Here is a 21,808-nt window from a genome sequence, read left to right as displayed (position 1 = left end):
TTCCTCTAAAGCATCTGAGCGTCGACAAGTTGCGCTTTAATACTTTCTCAATACCTCGATTTCCTTTTTCATCTCTTCATTAGCTTGTGCATTTCCTGCCAATTTCTCATTTATGGCAGCTAATTGGCTTTCAACTGAAGTAGCTTTAGTTAGAGCTTCAGGAAGCGTCTTTTCCAATGAATCAGTCAAGCGAGGCGTTAGGTCTAACTTGAAATTAACTTCTTCTAAAAACTGAGCGCTTGCTCCTCCTTAAATAGACCTATCAAGGGAAAATTTATTCTTAAGGGAATACCGGCAATAACCATTAACAAATGACCCCCGACGATTAACTCTTTTTTTCAAATTCTGGTATAACTCGTTTCTAACTCTTAATTTCAGTCTTTATTACGAACTTCAATCAATAACTACTATTGCAATCAAAAAGTCATTGGTAAAAGACATACCAGCATAGTATCTGATGATTACAAAATTGCTCAAAAAGAAGTTCTTTATCGTTATTCAATTAATGCAAGTTTCATCACCATGTATTTCACTTGAAATATTGTTCTTTTTTTAGATGATGTTCACCAGATGACCTCTGAATGAAAACATATTCTACCAATGCTCCAAATTTGGACCATTGAGGACCAGAAGTCACCTCCCACAAATTCTGGAGCAAAATATCGTTTAAATCGGTTTCTTTAGACAGAGGGGGTCGGGCCAGCGAGGGCCAGGGGTCAGCTCTTATAAGTTTTGGAATAAAATATCATGAATTTTTTGGGAGGGGGAGGGGGAGAAGATCGATCCATGGAAGGCGAGGAGTCAGCTCCCATAAGCTTTCAAATGAAATATCGTTAATACTTTTTTTGGCGGAGGGGGTCGAGCAGTAAAGGGCAAGAAGGCAGCTACAATGAGTTTTGGAATGAATATTTTTAATATTATTTTTGGGGAGGGGAGGGAGGTCTGTCCATGGAAGGCCAGGGGGTCAGCTCCCATAAATTTTGAAATAAAATATTCAGTTTTTTGAAGGGCTGGGCCATGGAGAGTCAAGGTCAACTCCCATACGTTTCGGAAAAAATATCATTAATGATTTGTTTGGGTAGGGGGTATCGGACCATGGAGAGCCGGCGGTAAGGTCCCACATTTTGGAAAAAAATATTGTTAATTTTTTTGTAGGGTAAGCTCGGACCGTAGAGGTTCGGGGGTCAGTTCCCAGAAGCCTTGGAATAAAATATTATTAATGCCTTTTTTTGGAAAAGGGAGTCAGGCCATGAGGGCGAGGGGTCATCTCCCATCAGTTTTGGAATAAATTGTCGTTAATTTATTTGCGGGGTAAGTTTGGGCCATAAAGATTCAAGGGTCAGTTCCCAGAAGCCTTGAATTAAAATGTTATTAAGCCTTTTTTGGGGAAAAGGGAGTCAGGCCATGGAGGGCCAGGAGTCATCTCCCATCAGTTTTGGAATAAAATATCGTTAATATTATTTCTTAGGGGGGAACGGGTGTTTTCGGGCCATGGAGGGTGAGGGGTCAACTCCCATAAGTTTCGAAATAAAATATAATTAAAATTAGAGGATATAATCCTAGAAATACTTGGAATCTTTTCCCCGTCCCGACACTAAAATGATTAGTAGTAATTGGACTAAAATATATTTTTCCATGAGGTACTAGAAAATTGATATCATCATTTGTGAACAAAATTCTCGAACAATTCGGAACATTGATAGATGGAGAAAATTGATGAAAAAATTTGAGTGTCAAATTCAAAAAAGTCTTCAGGTAGTGATGGTATAAGCCTTAAGACCTTCAAGCTTATTATGGTTTACCTCCTGCCATGCCTTGTTTACTTGATTAATTTAACACTGAAATCGGGAGAATTCCCGCAAAAACTTAAAGAGGCGCAAGTGTTTCCTATACACAAAACTGGCTCAAAGACCGATCTGACTAACTGGAGGACGATTTCTCTTCTGTCGGTTCTCTCGAAGTTGTACGAAAAGTCATGTATGACTTTATACACATTTAACAAAACATGATTTTTTAAGTGATAGTGAGTTTGGATTTAGAAAAGGCCAATCTACTGTTCATGCTATGAAGCATTTTCTTGATTTTCTGAATGCATCAATGGAAAAAGGTGAAATGATTTTATCGGTTTTTATAGATTTTAAAAAACGTTTGACAAGGTTGATTTTGAAACTTTAATTGATAGGCTAAGGTCACTTGGAGTCAAAGTAGTATTTGAAAGTGGTTTGATTGCTATTTGATAGGGAGGTCGATGCGCGTATGTTTTGATGATGTTATATCTAATAAATGTTTTATAAACTCTGGTGTTCCACAAGGTTCTGTTTTGGATCCTTTGTTATATCTTGTATATGTAGATACTATGCGGTTCTATGTTCTGGGTGATGTTAATACTTATTTTGCTGATGACATGGTATTGCCAGCTGCTGCATTAATACTGATGATCTTGTGGAGAAAATCAATCAAGCTTTAAATCGTCTTTTAATTTTTTACAAAGAATAGCCGTTTATCAGTGAATGTTTTAAAAACTCATTTTATTTTGTTTAGTCGGAAAGGTAGTCCAGTTGATTTAAGTGGAAAAATATTTCTTTGTAATAGGCTGTTGAAACAAGTTGCTGTGGTGAGATACCTTGGTTTCCAGCTTGATCAAAATCTGAGTTTGAGAGCACATAGTGATCCAGTGGCAGCTAAGGTATCTAGAGGGCTTGGTCTCATTCAATGTCTGAGAAATCAGTTACTTCGTTCTGCCGTTTTAGCTCTTAGTCATTCTATATGTCACGCCTTATATTTCTTATGGTTGTGTGATATGGACTGGTGGATTTTATAAAAATTTTGAACCTGTTCAGTTTTTTCAAAATAAAATTATTAGAGTATTAAAAATATGTCCATGGTGAAAATGATACAGTTAGTTGTTATAGGAAACTTATGATTCTTAATGTTAGCCAACTTCATGATTATCAACATGCTATTTTTGTATTTCAGAGTATTTATGGTTTGTCCCCTAAAATTTCTCGTCCAATGTTTACAAGGAATTCTTCATACCACAATTGTGAGACTAGAAATATGGATGATTTGGTATATGAGTGTCGCAGCTCTCAGAGGGCAAATCTTAGTCCCAGGTTTGCTGAACCAGTAGTATGGAATTCATTACCAACGAGTATAAGATTATCTGACAATGTTAGCCAGTTTATGAGTAGACTGAAGAACCACCTTCTGGGAAGAGATTAAGTAAATAATTTAAATGGGATGGCTTATTGTCTTGTTTTTTAAGTAGGATTTTTTCTCTCTCTCTCTTTCTCTATCTTCTTCTTCTTTATTTTCCTTTTGTTATCTTTTCTCACTTTTTTGTCTCATTTCATTTCGTTTTTTTGCTTTGTTAATGTTGTCAGTATTGTTGTTCATTGAATGTTTACCAGCCACTACTAACAAGTCTTTGACTTTCTAAAGTGGCTGATGTGGTTCTTTTGTATATTAATGGTATGTATAATAAAAGTTTCTTTATATCTCACTCTCTCTTAACTGAGCTCTAGAACTTCTGACTACCAGCCCAATGAGCCCCCTCCGAAGTGTATACGACGACCTGTTCTATAAAAACATTATATGTTTCCAGGGAAGAACTTACAACCCTTGCCTTAGAGGCTATTGGTGGCTCTCATCCTTAAAACATAATCTCTGAACCCTTTTACTACGCTAAATAAAATGGCTATCACATAATTTTGAATGGATGATTTTGGGAGAAATGATGGGCGAGGGGGAGGGTTGGCTGGCTGTCGTCAAATCTCTTCTGACTATGAAAAAGGGTACTACCCCTGTCAATTTCCAATCGAATGAGCCCCTTTCGAAGTTTCAACGACAACTCTTTCTATACGAAGTGCCCAGGTCTAACCAAAAAAATTAATACCACATTGTGCCAACATTGTTCTTTATTTACGCAGTGCTATTGCGCTGCCTATGATAATGCAGTGGATAGTGCCACCCTGAGAATTTCCAAGGTTCTCATTTTGAAATTCTAATACCATGTTCCTAGGGTACGGTGGCTGGGGGAGGGATAAGTAGAGGTTGGTTATGAAGACACTGATTATCTACTGTTAAAGGTAAAACAAAAATTTGTTAAATGATTTGGCTAATGGTGAGAACATTAGCTCTTGAGTTGACTACATCCGCCGGGAAGTCTATTCGGATATGGTGAAACGCCCGGCTCCAAATCAACTTGATTTTTCAAATAAGAGAAGGGAAACGACATGATTTCTCAAGGTATGTACGTGAGTCCGATGGTGTAATTTACATTGACACCCAACGAGGAGATCATCCTTGCAAGGATGTGTCCACTCATCATGTAAAAATAAAATCATATCAGACAAAGTGTATGTTTGTAGAGATAACGTAAGAGTTCTTCCCCTCGGTCACTATTTAGCTTCCAACCGAAACGTGCATGTCCACCATGGGAAAGTCTCGGTATGAGTAAACCACTTTAAAATTTCCCCTGGTGAGAGGTCGTTGAGGGGGCCTTCGTCCTGGCTTCGGGCTGTAGGGGGGTAGCTGTTTAATAAAATGGCTTAGAGCAGATATTTTATTGTTGTCTTTTTGTGCTATTTTGTAGCCTTGTGCATATATATATATATATATATATATATATATATATATATATATATATATATATATATATATATATATATATATATATATATATATATATATATATATATATATATATATATATATATATATATATATTACAGAATAAACTGTCTGATTTTGAATTAGTTGTTGTTCACCATTGAATAGAAACACAAATAGATTACGAAAAGTTTAAAACTCTTTCACAGCACTTCTCTGTGGGCCATCAATGAGTGGGAAAACCACGCTTTTCTTGCTTATTCCACGCTTATTCTGAAATAATTCAGATTCGTGGTGAAATACTGGTGGGAAATTCACAAAATATATACTGCTTCTATAGTGTTTGACAAAAGTCACATAGTAGGAAAAAGGCAATTGAACCATAAGTTACATTTATCAAAGTTTTGGATGTCGTATTCAATCCAACCGGACCTAACTTTTGTCTTATGATTGGCGAGGACAAAGCATATTCCATCTTAGTCTGTATATGTGAACTCTTGCCCTGAACTGCATTCATTGCTTTTATATGGACCAGCCTGAATTCCTGTTTCAACTTTGAATCTGAAGGCAATAACAGCAGCCAATGTTGAAATGCCTGATGCAATTAGGAAACTGGCTAGGCAATATCAAGCTATTGTCCGTGACCAGTCAAAGAAGAAAATTGGTCAATACAGAAACGAAAACATTTGGTTAAGGTGGAGAAGTTTTTTCACGCTTTTATCGCCAATGACTGCTGTTCTTTTTAGAATTATTTTTTTCTTCCTCAATCATAAGAACATAAACAATAACAAAACAATGTAAATTGACTGCAATTGATGAGGCTCTGTTTCCATTGCGAGCCCTTAAGGGCAATTTTATATATTTGTTAGTGATGATAGCACACCCGATGATCAAAAATGTTTAATTTTTCAAACAAATTTTCCTTACGTTGACAGAAAAACACCACATCAAATTAAACTCGTCAGTTTTGTGACTTCTGTACATAGGGAATTGTCACAGCGAAACAATACCATTTTAAAGTTACCTATGTCATTGGAAGAAACTTTAATGAAAATATTATATTTATTCCAGGGTTTGATTTATTAGGCTTATTGGATTTATTGGGAGCACAATAAAGGATTGTTATATTTTTGAATGAAAACGGTGGTTTTCAAATTGATGGAGCAACAAATTAAATCAGACTAGGTAACAACACTCAGAATCTCATTGATCTGATAACAGATTTTGTCTCTTATGATGAAAAACCTTTATCCTCGACACAAATGCCCTTAAATATTTACACATATCAAACTTTCCCAAGGCACTTATAGCTAATAGATAGATTTTAAAGCAATTAACACAGTAGGAAATTCAACAGCAGACGACGAAGACGAAAAAGATGACACTAAAACGTTGGTTTTGACGATCATAGCAGAAAGCATCTTGTCAACGTCAGTATGACGACGATAGCAGAAAGCATCTTGTCAGCGTCAGTATGCAAAAAGGTAGTGAACGTGGTGTTACTAGGCATTTAATTGCAAATGGCTGTAACTAAACTGCATTTCCATTTGACGTCTGTATTACACACTTCTTGTCTGTGACAGTTAGTCAGTGCTTTGTTAGTTTTAAAATTTTCGATTATCATCGATGTGATGGCATTGACGTTTATGCAATGAGATTGCATTGCGAGGTAGGGGCTCCCGTAAAATTTCCACTAGGTGCATAAATGTAGTGCAAAGCGAGAGTCTCAGCGTGAAAAGTTCTGGGTCACATCGGAGGAGGTAGGGTGGGGAATGGGCCATCCCAATCCAAGACTCCTATCCTCCAATCGTCACTACACTATTTGTAAACAATGAACTAGTTTTTATTCCGGCCTGATTGCATAAAAACACCACGCAAAAAATTTGATTGTATTCAAGAAACTCATAGCTTCGAGGTTTTAAACTGTATTTGGGGGAAGGGGGAGGAGGGGGTTCTTATTGCAGCTTTGGAATAGCAAGAGAGCACAGTTTCTACGTCACCGTTTTGAATATAACGTCAACCGTTTTGATATTACCAAATTTTTTTTTGGTAATATCAATACCAAAAAATAATTCGGACAGATTATGTCCATATAAACTTTGATGAATTATAAGTTGGCAGCGGAATCTCTACCAGCGGAATCATTACTCTAGCGCTTAACAGAAATATAAATAGACAGAGAAATTGACAGAATGAACCCAGAAAAATATAAGATTCTCTTTGGGTTTAAAACGACAGGTTTTCTTTTATTTCCAATACGGGACTAGATATGAGGACTACTGAACGTGTATGGCACAACAAAAAGATCAAAAAGTTTTGTAACCTTCCTAGCCTAAAAGATACAAAATCGATAACCAATCTATACATCCAATGTGTATCTATTAAATACAACTTGTAAAAACACTTAGTATTGCATAAAGTGTGCTTCTTTACGCTAATTTCAATCCGTTGAAGAACTCGTAAATCCTCAATGCTTGCAAGCGCAAATTAAGGCAACGTAAATGTGAAAAGTAGAGTGAAGAGATAATACCCCCCCCCCCTCCACTCTTGAAATCCCTCTTTAGTGAAATTGGATCTGAAATTGCGCTCATGAAGTTATATTTTACCAGACAAAATGCTCAAAAAAGCTTCCCGGAATAAAAATATATCCAAACATTGTTTTTTCCTATTTCTGCAGATACGTCCTTTTTTCCACTGGTGCAAGGAAATTTTGAATACTCTACCAGATATTCGTTTTCAGCACTTGTTTCTGTCCTAGATTATACATTCAAAACTTCTTTAGCTCGTCGAAGCCTGGTAACTATTATAGTAGTTTCGTTGCTTTTATAAAATTTAAAAGTACTTCACGAAAATCTTAGTGAAATGATAGGATGTTCGCTAAAACACTTATGTTTGGTTTTTTAAAGAATGATTTTAAGCTAAAATATTCTTTATATTTTTCTTTAAAGATGCTCTATGATATTAAAAAGCTAATTTTAAGTAGAGAGTAGAACCAAGTTCTGTGACAGTTCTGTAGATCCTAGTTTTTAGCTATTCTTCAGAAATGATTTCATTTATTTAACTTCTTGTCATAAATATTTCACTCTAGAAACTTTCTGGAAAATAAGAGGACATTCTTCAGAGCACATATGTACAGTTTTTCTACTAAACAAGTTTTAATTAAATTTTTCTTTCTGTTGTCCACTAAACTATTTCAACATGACGCCAGGGCAGCGTAAAGAAAACTGAATGTTCTTGTCAGGCTATTATGTTAATAACAATAAAATTGTTCATAGTGATTGCTCGTCTTTGTATCAGTCAACTGTCCAAACTAGTTTCATTTACATGGTTTGTGAGAGATGAAAAATTTAGCTATACTTTTAGCAAAGCAGACCCATTAGTCCTATGGCCAATAATTTAGTTTCAGGCCAATCATGCCCTTTAAAATTGTCTCAGTCAAAATGAAACGTTTTTGTATTCAATATACTGCGATATTCTTACTATTCAGCTTTATATGTAAAAACTTAAAAAAATTAAATTTTTACAAATGAAAGGTATAGCACCATTAAAACTTGAGTGGTTTTGACCCGTCTTTTCCAGAGCTAGAAGAAAGAGGTGACCCAGATATATATTTAACCACAATATAGCTTAGGAAGGCTGTCAGAGTAGTTGGTGCTAATTTAGAAATCATCTCTTCCTAGAATTTATACCATAGATATTTCCGAGTGGAAGAAAAATAACAGCATGGGTACCAGCTAAAAAATTTTCTTGTAAGAATCCCGTTATCTCAATTCATTACCGTTTAGAAGCGCCTATCTCTATACAATAATGAAGAACATCCATGTGTCAAATCATGTGATAAAAGTTTCAATAAACTACGTGATAGTTTTTCCTAGTTAAAACCTAGACTTGCAATGGTGACAGTTTGTGCTAGCCATTGAAAAATATCCCTTTAGGTTTGTCTTTGTGAGAGCATAAGAAACTGGTGGAAGTCTCCGGTGGTCTTTAGAACACCAACTGAGGTACTTGGAAAAAGAACAAAAGCCAGTCTGTGTATACCTATAGACAATCATTCTGTAGGTTTTTCTCTACGGCTTGTCTTAATCTGAAAATCTATTTCAAGAAACTTAAGGAGTCCCTGTGATGTATTTTTAGGATTTATTATAGGGATCTAAGAAGTCTTTAGTACTGGTTCTATAACCAGTACTAAAAGCTTCTAAGAAGTTCTTCTAAGAATTTTTCTTTTCTAAGAAGTTTTTAGCACTGGTTCTATAACCAGCACTAAAAGTTTCTTAAAAACTATTTAACCTATTAAATAAGTTAATTGTACCTAAAAAGGTAAACATAATAGGTCAGCGCACCTAAAACCTATTTAGGTACGACGGACAAGCTGGAATACGACATGCCTACACATCTCGCATTTCTGCTTGTTTTTTAAGGAAAACCTTGGAAAACCATGTTCGTTATTACAATAATAAAAAAAAAATCTAGTATGTTCCTATAACCACTTCAAATCTGTCAGTTAACAGTAAGAATGGAATTTGGCGACCTTCTAGCGACAAAGAAGCATTTTGTTATAAAAATATGTTTTTTCGGTATGTTCCAAATGGCTAGCAGAAAATTTACATTCTATTTTTCTAATATCAATTTTTATGTTTTTGACTTAGACCAAGGCAGTTGAATAATATATCAAGCTTTTACAATGGTCAACTATTAATACCGGACGGAAGTAATAACCATTAATTCCAAACTAAACAATTAATAATCATTAATTCCTTAGTTTGGAGGAAAAACCAAAGAAGCTAGCTAGAGGTCATTCATGCAACAGTTATCTGTCATTATAATTGAAGTTTACTCAACCACTTTGGAACGAGATTCCAGTTCTTTAATGCATAGGCTAACCTTCCCCGTCTGGGTGATTGGCATTTTGGTATCTAGTGTACAACAGTAGACTATGTGGATCCAGTTTGATACTAATAGGACACATCAAACAAGACACTTCCTGGTTGACATGTTTTGCGGCATCTGTTGTGGCCAGCATTAGCATATTTTACTTTTGCTGAAGAAACAAACCTCCACACAGTTAGAGACGAGTTCACCGTAAATCAAACAGAGGTTCTTATCTCTCTTGTCAAGTTAGAACTAGCTGATCAATTATCTTGTTACTTTTTTTTATATCGGAAACTGTGATACAAAAGACCTAGGATCCCATTTTCCCCTAACTGATTAAGGAATTTAATCATAGACCGGTGGAAAGGAATTCAGAAAAAATTTGACGGCTTTCTAAGAAGATGCTTGATTGAAGAAAGTCAAATTCCTAGATGTCATCCTTAAATTGGTTATATATGTCAAAGAAAGGAGTTCGTTCTATCTTCGGAATATTTAATTGCATTTTCTATTTGCTGTTTTTATAAGAAAACTTTTTGATAAAATGTGCTTGCAATAATAAGTAGCTTGTATGTACTACTCCAACCAAAAGCGTGCGATAAGCATGCACGACCTAGAGCTTGGTTGTTAACTTCTTCGGAAAAAAGTTTCCACAGGCCACATTTCTGCCTCAGATCATACATATGGGTCTAGATGTTTGCACTTCCTGGAAATTCACCCCTCCCCTTGTTAAAATTTCTCCTGAGAATTCCTCCCAGCAGGAAATTTTCCCGCCTCCCGGAGAATCCTCCCGCAGGTTATCCCTTTGAAAAATTTCCCTGGACAATTTCAAATGTTTATTGGAAGAAAAGTTAAAAGTTCTGCTCACCTCTTTAAATCAGAGGCAATGCAACAAGTATTTTGGCCATTATGGAGGCTGATCCTACGCCTGAGGCTCCAAAGATTATACCCCAAACTTCATTGCCTGTACCCTTAACATAACTAGCATATTTCAGACGGAACATTTCATTAGTATATTACAGACGGTACATACTTAATATTCAGTAATCCCATGATAATTCTATGGATAAATTTTGTATCTGGGTTGACTGAAACTGGTTTATATTATCAAACTTTTTCTTGACTGAGTCAATGTAAAGCGGGAATTTAAGTGTATCATAACAAAGGGTGTCAAAAATAAATTTTAATAGCATTGAAATAAATAAAATAGATGAAAAAATTAAAAAATGTCACTGTTTTTCAAAAAAAAATCACAAGTAACATATCCATACCATTTTCATTCTGTATTTTAAAGATATTCCAAGCAAATTTGTTTTGCTATTAGCTTGAAAAAATCATCTTGTGGTATTATTTTTGAAATGTGCACTTTTGTTATTGACCGGTGGAACATGAAAAATTGACAGTTATTACTGAAAAGTAAATTATTTTATGTTTGAGTAAGAGAAAAGCTTGTGGTGTACTATAATACGCCATTAGAATTTTTATGTAAATATATAGTATTATATGTACCATTATTTCAATAAGAATACTTCATTGATGCTTTGTTGTTTTCTATTTTTTATGCGGCTGCCCCCGTAGTAGTCTATGGCTGATCAATGACACTAGGTGGTTGGTATTACTCAAAATATATTGGTGTTTGAAATAAGATGAAAATAAGCAAATTCATTATTCAAAAATACGAAACATTTTCTTCAAAATGTTTTACTGCTTGAAATAAGGTGAGGAAATATGTGACATTGTTGCTCAAAATATATTACTTCTTGAAGTAAGATACATATAGGCAAATACATTATTCAAAATATTAAAGAGTTTTATCAAAATGTTTTGATGCCTGAGATTAAATGAGGAAATATGCAATCGTGTTCCTCAAAATGTATTGTTTCTTGAAGTAAGATAGAAATAAGCAAATGCATTATTCAAAATACATAATATTTTTATCAAGATGTTTTCCTGACAGAAATATGATCAGAAAATTAGCAAAAGTCTTGCTCAAAATGTATTATTTCTTGAAATAAGATTTTCTAGTTGCTGATTGAGTAGCAAAAAATTAATGAAAACCTGTTTTGAGTAAAACAATCTCAGCTAGTTGATCAATTCCGAGTGTTTTAGTTACTAACTGACTACAAGAAATTTAATTTAAAAACTTTTGAGCACAACAAAATCAACTAGTCGCAAATTCTGAGTGTTTTAACTGCTGACTGAATATCAAAAATTAAATAAAAGCACTGAAGAGTACAGCAGTAAACTCAGCTAGTTGATAAATTCCTTGTGTATTCGTTGCAGACTGAGTACCAAATTACTACTAAATATCTAATAAAAGCACAATTGACTACAATAAACTCAACTAGTTGGTAAATTCCGATTGTTTAAGTAGGATTGTTGTGCTCATAAGCGCTTTCATAAAATTTTTGGCACTCTGTTGGCAAGTAAAACACACGAAATCAATCAACTAGCTGAGTTTGTTGTACACAAAAGTGATTGTACTAAATTTTGGTAATCGGCTTGCAGCTAAAAAACACACGGAATTTATCAACTACCTGAATTTGGTGTGCTAAAATTGCTTTGTACATTTTTGATTTTCATTCAGCAATTTTTTCAGCAAAAGCCATTTCTGCAATTTTTTTTAATCAATAAGCAGCTAAAACACTCAGGATTTACCGACTAGCTGATTTATTTGTACTCAAAAGTACTTTTATTAGATTTTTGGTAATCAGCTGCAACTAAACCACACGGAATTCAGCAACTACGTGAGCTTGTTGTGCACAAAAGTGTTTTCCTTAAATTTTGGTAATCTATATGCAAGTAATAACCACGGAATTAATCAGCTAGCTGAGTTTCTTCTTCTCAAAAGTGCACTTATTAAATTATTAGTACTCAGCCTATAGCCAAAACGCATGGAATTTATTAACTAGCTGAATTTGTTGTGCTCAAAAGTGCTGTTATTAAACTTTTGATCTTCAGTCAGCAACTAAAATACTCGGAATTTACCAACTAGCTGAGTTTGCTGTACTCAAAAAACCTTTCATTAATTTCAGAATTTACTTTCAGAATTAACTTTCAGAATTTATGAACCGTCCTTTTTTTTTTACAAAAATCGTTTTTATTAAATTTTTGTTGCTCAGTCAGCATCAAAAACACTCGGAACTTACAAACTAGCTGCGTTTGTCGTACTCTAAAGTGCTTTTATCTATTTTTTTTTTATTCCCAGTCGTTAACTAAAACACTCGCAATTTATCAACTAGCTGAGTTGGTTGTACTCAAAGTGCGTTTAATAAATTTTTGGTACTCAGTCTGCTACTAAAACAAACGCAATTTATCAGCTATCTGAATGTTTTGGGCACAAAAATCTTTTATTAAATTGTAGTTCTCGGCCTGCCACGCAATTTATCAACTGGCTGAATTCGTTGTGCTCAATAGTGTTCTTATTAAATTTTTGATATTCAGTCAGCAACTAGAACACTCTGAATTTACCAGCTCCTTGAGTTTGCTGTACTCAAAAGTCCTTTTCTTAAATTTTATATGCTCAGCCAAGAACTATTAAATCTTGAAATTTATAAAGTAGCTGGTTTTTAACTCAAAAGCGTTTTTATTAAATTGTTGTTGTCAGCAACTAAATTGTCAGTCGCTAATTGTCAGCAACTAAAAGATTCAGAATTTACCAACTAGTTGAGTTTGTTGTAATCTAAAGTGCTTTTATTTAATTTTTTATTCCCAGTCCTTAACTAAAACACTCACAATTTACCATCTAGCTGAGTTTGTTCTACTCATAAGTGGATTTAATAAATTTTTGGTACTCGGCCTGCAACTAAAACACACAAAATTTATCAATTAGCCGAATTTGCTGTACACAAAAGCGCTTTTTATTAAATTCGAGTTCTAAGTCTGCCACAGAATTTATTAACTAGCTGAATTCGCTGTACTCAAAGTTCTTTTATTAAATTTTTGATATTCAGTCAGCAACTAAAACAGTCCTAAGTTACCAACTAGTTGGGTTTGCTGTACTCAAAAGTCCTTTCATTAAATTTTATGATACTCACCCAGGAATTATCAGCTTTCGGAATTTATGATCTAGTTGTTTTTTTTTGTACTCAAGAATGTCTAGCATTAAATTTTATTTTACTCAGTCAGCAACTGATACACGCGGCGCTTACCAACTAGCTGAGTTTGTTGTAGTCTAAAGTGGTTTTATTAAATAATCTGACCTCCAGTGGCTAATTAAAACACTCAAAATTTACCAACTAGCTGAGTTTGTTCTACTCATAAGTGCATTTAATAAATTTTTGGTGCTCAGCCTTCAACTAAAACACACGAAATTTATCAACTAGCCGAATTTGCTGTAAATAAAAGTACTTTTTTATTAAATTCTAGTTCTCAGCCTGCCATAGATTTTATCAGCTAGCTGAATTCGCTGTGCTCAAAAGTGCTTTTCTTAAATTTTTGATATTCAGTCAGCAACTAAAACAGTTCTAAGTTACCAATTAGTTGGGTTTGCTGTACTTAAAAGTCCTTTCATTAACTGTTATTATTCTCACCCAGGAACTATCAAATTTCAGAATTTATGAACTAGTTGGTTTTTTTTTTGTACTTAAGAGTGTCTTCATTAAATTTTGTTTTACTCATTAAGCATCTGAAACACGCGACCCTTACCAACTAGCTAAGTTTGTTGTACTCTAAAGCGGTTTTATTAAATTATCTGACCTCCAGTGGGTAACTAAAACACTCATAATTTACCAACTAGCTGAGTTTGTTCTACTCATAAGTGCATTTAATTAATTTTTGGTACTCTTCCTTCAACTAAAACACACGAAATTTATCAGCTAGCCGAATTTGCTTTACACAAAAGTGCTTTTTATTAGATCCTAGTTCTCAGCCTGCCACAGAATTTATCAACTAGCTGAATTCGTCGCGCTCAAAAGTGCTTTTCTTAAATTTTTGATATTCAGTCAGCGACTAAAACAGTCCTAAGTTACCAATTAGTTTGGTTTGCTATACTCAAGAGTCCTTTCATTAAATTTTATGATACTCTCCCAGGAATTATTAACTGTCGAAATTTATGAACTAGCTGGTTTTTTGTACTCAACAGTGTCTTCATTAAATTTAATTTTACTCAGTCAGCAACTGAAGCACGCGGAGTTTACCAACTAGCTGAGTTTGTTGTACCGTAAAGTGGTTTTATTAAATTATCTGACCTCCACTGGGTAACTAAAACACTCGGATGTTACCAACTAGCTGAGTTTTCTCTGCTCAAAACTTCATTTAATAAATTTTCGGTAATCAGCCTACAACTAAAACACACGAAGTCTAACAACTAGTTGAATTTGTTGTGCTGAAAAGTGTTTTTATTATTTTTTATATTCACTCAGCAACTAGAAACCTCTGAGTTTACCAACTACTTGAGTTTGCTGTACTCAAAAGTCCTTTTATTAAACTTTATGATACTCAGCCAAGAACTTAAAATTTTGCAAATTATGAAGTAGATGGTTTTTTACTCAAAAGCGTTTTCATTAAATAGTTGTTAATCAGTCAGCAACTAAAAGACTCGGAATTTACCAACCAGCTGAGTTTGTTGTACTCTAAAGTACTTTTTTTTAATTTTTTGATTCCCAGTCCTTAACTAAAACATTCACAATTTACCAACTAGCTGAGTTTGTTCTAGTCATAAGTGCATTAGTAAATTTTTGGTACTCAGCCTGCAACTAAAACAGACAAAATTTATCAACTAGCCGTATTTGCTGTACACAAAAGTGCTTTTCATTAAATTTTAGTTCTCAGCCTGCCACAGAATTTATCAACTAGCTGAATACGTTGTGCTCAAAAGCGCTTTTATTAAATTTTTGATATTCAGTCAGCAACTAAAACAGGCGTAAGTTACCAACTAGTTGGGGTTGCTGTACTAAAAAGTCCTTTCATTAAATTTTATGATACTCTCCCAGGAACTATTAACTTTCAGAATTTATGAACTAGTTGGTTTTTTGTACACAAGAGTGACCAAGTAGCTGAGTTTGTTGCACTCTAAAGTGGTTTTATTAAATTATCTGACCTCCAGTGGGTAAATAAAGCACTCATAATTTACCAACTAGCTGAGTTTGTTCAACTCATAAGTGTATTTAACAGATTTTTGGTACCCAGCCTGCAACTAAAAGAAACAAAGTTAATCAACTAGCCAAATTTGCTGTAAACAAAAGTGATTTTTATTAAATTCTAGTTCTCAGCCTTCCACAGAATTTATCAACTAGCTGAATTCGTTGTGCTCAAAAGTGCTTTTATTTAATTTTTCATATTCAGTCAGCAGCTAAAACAGTCCTAAGTTACCAATTAGTTGTGTTTGCTGTGCTCAAAAGTCCTTTCATTAAATTTTGTAATACTCACCCAGGAACTATTAACTGTCGGAATTTATGAACTAGCTTTTTTTGGTGCATAAGAGTGTTTTCCTTAAATTTCATTTTACTCAGTCAGCAACTGAAACACACAGAGTTTACCAGCTAGCTGAGTTTGTTGTACTCTAAAGTGGTTTTATAAAATTATCTGACCTCCAGTTGGTAACTAAAACAGTCGGAATTTACCAACTAGCTGAGTATTCTCTGCTCAAAAGTTCATTTAATAAACTTTTGGTACTCAGCCTGCAACTAAAACACACGAAATTTATCAACTAGCTGAGTTTGTTGTGCTAAAAAGTGTTTTCATGAAATATTTCTTACTCAGTCAGCAACTAACACCTCTGAATTTGCTAACTAGCTGAAAATTTTGAACTCAAAAGTGCTTTTAATAAGTTTTTGATACACAATCGTTAAGTAAAATATTCGGAATTTTTCATGTAGTTGAGTTTGCTGTACTCAAAAGTTCGTTTGTTAAAGTTTTGGCTCGGTCGGCATCTAAGACACTCAGAATTTACCAATAGCTGAGCTTGCTTTACTCAAATGTGATTTTTTAAATTTGTGAAATTCAGTCATCAACTAAAAAACCAAGAATTGATAAACTGCTCAAATTTGTTGTACTAATAAGTGGTTTTATTAAATTTTGTAAACCAAGTCGGTACCTAAAAGACACGGAATTTTTCAACTAGCAACAGTTTAACAAAAGCGCTTTTGAGTACAGCAAACTCAGCTAGTGTTGTACTCAAAAGTACATTTAAACATTTTGTTACTCAGTCAAGAACCAAAACCATCGTAATTTACCAACTAGCTGAGTTGTTTCTGCTCAAGAGTGCTTTCGCAAATTTTAATGTACAGTTAGAAACTAAAACACTAGGAATTTATCAGCTAGTTGAGTTTGTTGTACTCAAAAGTGCTTTAATTTAATTTTTTGTACTAAGTCAACAATTAAAATACTCGGTAAAATACAGAGTTTAAAAGACTCGGTAACTATAAATCTTCGAATTTACCAACTAGCTGAGTTTAATTTGCTCAAAAAAGCTTTTATTAAGTTTTTGGTTCACTCCCTGCAAGTTAAACACACGGAAATTATCAAATAGCTGAGTTTGTTGTAATCAAAAGTACTTTTATTAAAAATTTGATATTTAGTCGGCAGTTAAAACACCTGGAATTCACCAATTAGTTAGTGTTTTCAAAAAAAAGTGTTTTCACTAAATTTTTGGTTCTCAGTCAGCAACTAAAATACTCAGAATTTATTAACTAGTTGAGTTTGTTGTACTCAAAGGCGCTTTAACTAAATTTCTGTTCCTCAATCACCAAATAAATAATCTTATTTCAAGAAAAAATACATTTTAAGTAAGAATTTCGCATATTTTATCGTCTTATTTCAAGCAGTAAAAGATTTTGAAGAAAATAATATGAATTTTTGAATTTTGTATTTGCTTATTTCCCTCTTATTTCAAGAACAAATACATTTTGAGAGACATCATTGCATATTTCCCCACCGTATCTTGAGCAGCACTATCACATACTTCATCATCGCTTGTTTTCATCTTTTTATCAAGAAACAGCATGTTTTTTGAAACATCTTCACATATTTCCCTTCATCGTATTTCAAGCATCAAAATATTTTGGTGAAAATAATTCATATTTTAAATAATGCACCTGCTTATTTCCATCTTATTTTAAGAACCAATATTTTTTTTAGCAACACCATCGCATATTTCCTCATATTATCACAAGCAGCAAAACATTTTGATAAGACAATTTGATATTTGGTATAATACATTTTTTTATTTTCGTCCTGTTTCAAGAAATAATGCATTTTGACTATCACCATCGCATATTTGCTTGTCTTATTTCAAGCATTAAAACGTTTTGAGGAAAATATTTGGTATTTTTGAATCGCGTTTATTTGCACTTTTATAAATTTTTTTGTACTTTTTTTTACTTTTGTACTTTTTTGTGCTTATTTGTACTTTCGTTCGAGAAACAATACATTTTGTGTGACACCAATGAATATTTCCTCATCTTATCTTAAGCACCAAAACATATTGATTAAAATATTTGACATTTCGAATAATGCATTTGATTATTTCCGTCTTATTTCAAGAACCAATACAGTTTAAGCAACACTATCACATATTTCCTCATCTTATTTTAACCAGTAAAACACTTCGAAGAGAAATATTCTTTATTTATAAATAATATATACCTATTTCCATCTTATTTCAAGAAAACACACATTTTGAGCGACACCATTGCATATTTTCTCATCTCATTTCAAACAGTAAAAATTTTGAATTTTTTTTTTGTATTTTTGAAGAACCCATTTGCTTATTTCAATATTATTTCAAGAACCAATACATTTTGAGCAAAACCATCGCATAATAAACCAACTACTGTTAATGACCAACCATAGACTACCACGAGAGCGGCCGCATATAATGTTATAAATATAACAAAGTAATTCAATGAAGTATTCTTATTGAAATATTGGCACATACAATCCTATATATTTGCGTAAAAATTCATATTGCGTAATACAGTACTTCGAAAGTTTTTATCTTACTCAAAAATAATATAATTCATTTTCCAGTAATAACAGTCAATTTCTTCATGTTCTACAGTCACTTACAAAAGTCCACTTTCAAATATAATGTTAAAAGATGATGTTTTCAAGCTAATAGGAAAAGAAACTCACTTGTTATAATTTTAAAATACAAAATGAAAATTATATATAAATATAGTTTGTTTAGAAAAACAGTATTTGTTGTGACATTTTTTAAAAATATTTTGTCATTTTGTTTTTAAGCTTTTTTTTATTTCTATGTTATTAAAATTCTATTCTCGATACCTTTTAATATAGTACATCTAAAATCCCGGTTTATATTCTCTGATTAAAGTGAATTTTTGATAATATAAGGCGGTTTCTTTCGACTTACAGATAAAAATAATGATAATACAGAATACAGATAAAAACTGTATTCATAGAATTGTCAGGGGATTACTTAATTGTTAGTATATGCCCTCCAGAATACACTAATGAGATGTTCCATCTGTAATAGGCTAATGATATTTAGGGTATATGCAATGAGGTTTAGGGTATCATCTTTAGAGCCTCAAGCATAAGATTAGCCTCCAAAATGGCCATACTACTGCAATTGTAAAGCCTATAGTAAAGAGCCTAGGGGGTTCAACGTATTATTATTTAATTTTTTTTTCCTAGTGGCATTTCTTATGGAAGGGGTGGATGTTTAAACATCGGAGGGGGCTCATTTGATTGCCAATTAAAAGTTCTAGTGCTATTTTAAGAGTCAAAAGTGATCGGAGGGCAACAAGTCATATCCCACACAGTTTTTTTCCCGAAAGCATCCGATGAAAATTTTGAGACAGCCATTTTGTTCGAAATTGTTCTAAGGTCAAAGAACCATGCCTTGGGATTTGACAGTCCCCTTTCCAGCCTCGGGGCACAAGCTGTGAGCTATGCAAGTTGACAATTGTTAACATATAAAGTTTTTATGAGAAGGGAGGTGTGGAAAGCGGAGGCTATATGGGAAGCGCATAGAAAGAGGCTGGTTGCCTCCAGTCACTTTATACCGTAAAGCTCCCACCAGACCTATAAGTTAAAAGTCAAATTATCCTCCCACAAATTGTTTCAACAAACTCTTAAGTATGGTGAGAACAATAATAAGATTAATGAGAAATTAGTGCATGTGTTCTGGCATCCCAAAGGCCTTTAAATAGCTAAAAAATATTTCTAGGTTCTATTCCACACTCTATTGTTTAGTCTTAAAATTTTAGAGCATGAAGGTAGCCTGGAAAAAGATTTTTAATAATGATATTAACTTGGAAATAAAACATATATTAATTCTAAAAATAAGGGTTTTCGTTCCTGTAACTTTTATTGGTGTTATAATTTCATTTATTTTCTTGTTATTGCGTTTCAGGTTAAAAAAAGAAAAAATGCTGGAAAATTATGACATTTTGGTATTTAAAATTTCAAGTTTCCAGGTGGTATTAAAAAATATAATTTTTTAAGTTGTAGTTTATTTGGACGTTAGATTCTTTATCTCGTTATTATTCAGTCGTTTTTAAAACTTTTAATTTTAAAGCTAAGTATAGGCTTCTACAACGGTCAAGGTTTACTCAGAATAGCTCAGGTGTAATTACGGAGGAAAATTGTTATTGTCCCTCTTGATTTAGGATCACAAGTTCTTCGTTATAGACTCCCAGATACTTAATTAAATCGAAAAAACATCCAATATAATTTATGGCTTGCTATTACATGTATAATATTTCACTTTTATCTTTCCAAATATTAATAGCTCCTGTTACGAGAGGTGTATATTCTGGGGACAAGAGTCATTAATTATTTATTTTCTCTATAATGAAGGTTAGGGGAAGGTCATATTTTCAGTTTATGAACCTTAAAACATCAATTCTCCTGAAGATTTATTATTTGCTCCTGTTTTCTTAGCCTCTCTAGGAAATTTAATCGTTCTGAGAATCTTATTGGCCTATTATGACATCATTTCCCGGGAGGGCCAACAACCCTTTAATCAGCTTTTGAGAAATATCGAAAGTCATTCTTGAATAACACACCATAATTGACAATGTATCTATTATAGTATTGTATTTCGTGGTTTATCTCATTAAGCCAAAACGAAGAAGTATTCAGCAAGCGATCATTGATCAATTGCCCTTTCTATGACTAAATAATTTAGTTCGAAGAAACGACCCGTGATGTAAATACAGTGATTTTTTAAAACATTAGAAAAGAAGTAATTTATCTGTTAAATTTATGATATAGAATTATAAAATATACCCAAGTTTATAATATTTAAGATTACCAGAATGGGGATGTAGATCTGATTCATTTATTGGCCCTTTGCTAAAATTGAAGGAGTTGAGGTCTGAACCCTTTGTCGTAGCAGATATTTCAAACTCCTTGAAATTTATCAAAGCACTATAAAGAGAAAATAATTAAATTAGATTGTTTGAATTGGTCAATTTGGAGTTTTCAAAACTATAGGCAATGCATTTAAAAATTAAGAAAAATTGAACCCCAATTCCGAATGAAAAAGACCGCAATTAGTAGGCATGCAGTTCTTGGAAGTAATGGATGGAAAAATTGCAGATGAAAATCAACAAAAGACAATATATTCACCACTGGGCCCGGTATTTGGCCCGCGGCAGGTTTAACTATATTGATTCTTATTGTCGCTAGTCTGGATAAAACATAAAATCGCGAAGAAAGCAAGAAAATGAGGACAATAAACAGCCAGTGAAAAGTCGAAAAATTATACAAATACTTCGGTCAAAACCTCCGTTTGACCGTCCTCAGCGCAGAATAAAGCTGATAAATATATAATAAAAACCTTAAAACAAAACACACAGCTAAGACATGATGACCCTTTCAGAGTAACAGTGAAAGGGTAACTGCGTAGAAAACACAAGTCTAAATTGCATTTCACAAATTCATCTTACGTAAAGCACTCTTAAAGGCTAATTTCTTTCCGGGTAGATTATTATCAGAGATTCTATTTGATTCGACAGCATAATTTTGTGGATGTACGTGAAAACGATCAGAATTTAATAATTTTACTATAAATGGGACTCGGTGTATGGTTTTTTTTTTTTTTTTTTTTTTTTTTTTTTATATCTTAACTGCCTCCCTGAAAACTTGTATGGGACCTTAAACGGGGACTGTAATGGAGTTGTTATCAAATAAAATTAAATGGTGTGGATTGTCATACAAATGTGAATCCATGGCGGAATGGAAAATCTCAGGCCTTTGGCACAGCCCCATGACCTTATTGATTGAGCACCTATGTTCCGATAACCTCTCCCCTAATTGCTGTTGCGTTCTTCCAATATAAAAACAACCACAAGAACAGGGAATTCTATAAACTACACTACCCAGAATGGGGCTGGTTTTATCTTTGCTGCTGTTGAAA

The 21,808-nt window shown here is 33.5% G+C and overlaps 1 long non-coding RNA gene across 1 annotated transcript in view; it reads right to left on the bottom strand.

Moving 5' to 3' along the window:
• Nucleotides 1-21,285, bottom strand: part of LOC136029481 (uncharacterized) — a 45,717-nt gene extending 24,432 nt beyond the window's left edge. Inside the window, exon 1 of the long non-coding RNA XR_010618057.1 lies at nucleotides 21,230-21,285. This is a non-coding gene — a long non-coding RNA (uncharacterized LOC136029481). The remainder of the gene's footprint in view (nucleotides 1-21,229) is intronic.
• Between the last annotated feature and the right edge of the window lie 523 nt (nucleotides 21,286-21,808).

Source organism: Artemia franciscana, chromosome 7 (assembly GCF_032884065.1).
Source record: "Artemia franciscana chromosome 7, ASM3288406v1, whole genome shotgun sequence".
Classification (NCBI taxonomy): Eukaryota; Metazoa; Arthropoda; class Branchiopoda; order Anostraca; family Artemiidae; genus Artemia; species Artemia franciscana.
Note: the sequence above shows the minus strand (reverse complement) of the source record. Positions and strands in the feature narration are given on the sequence as shown.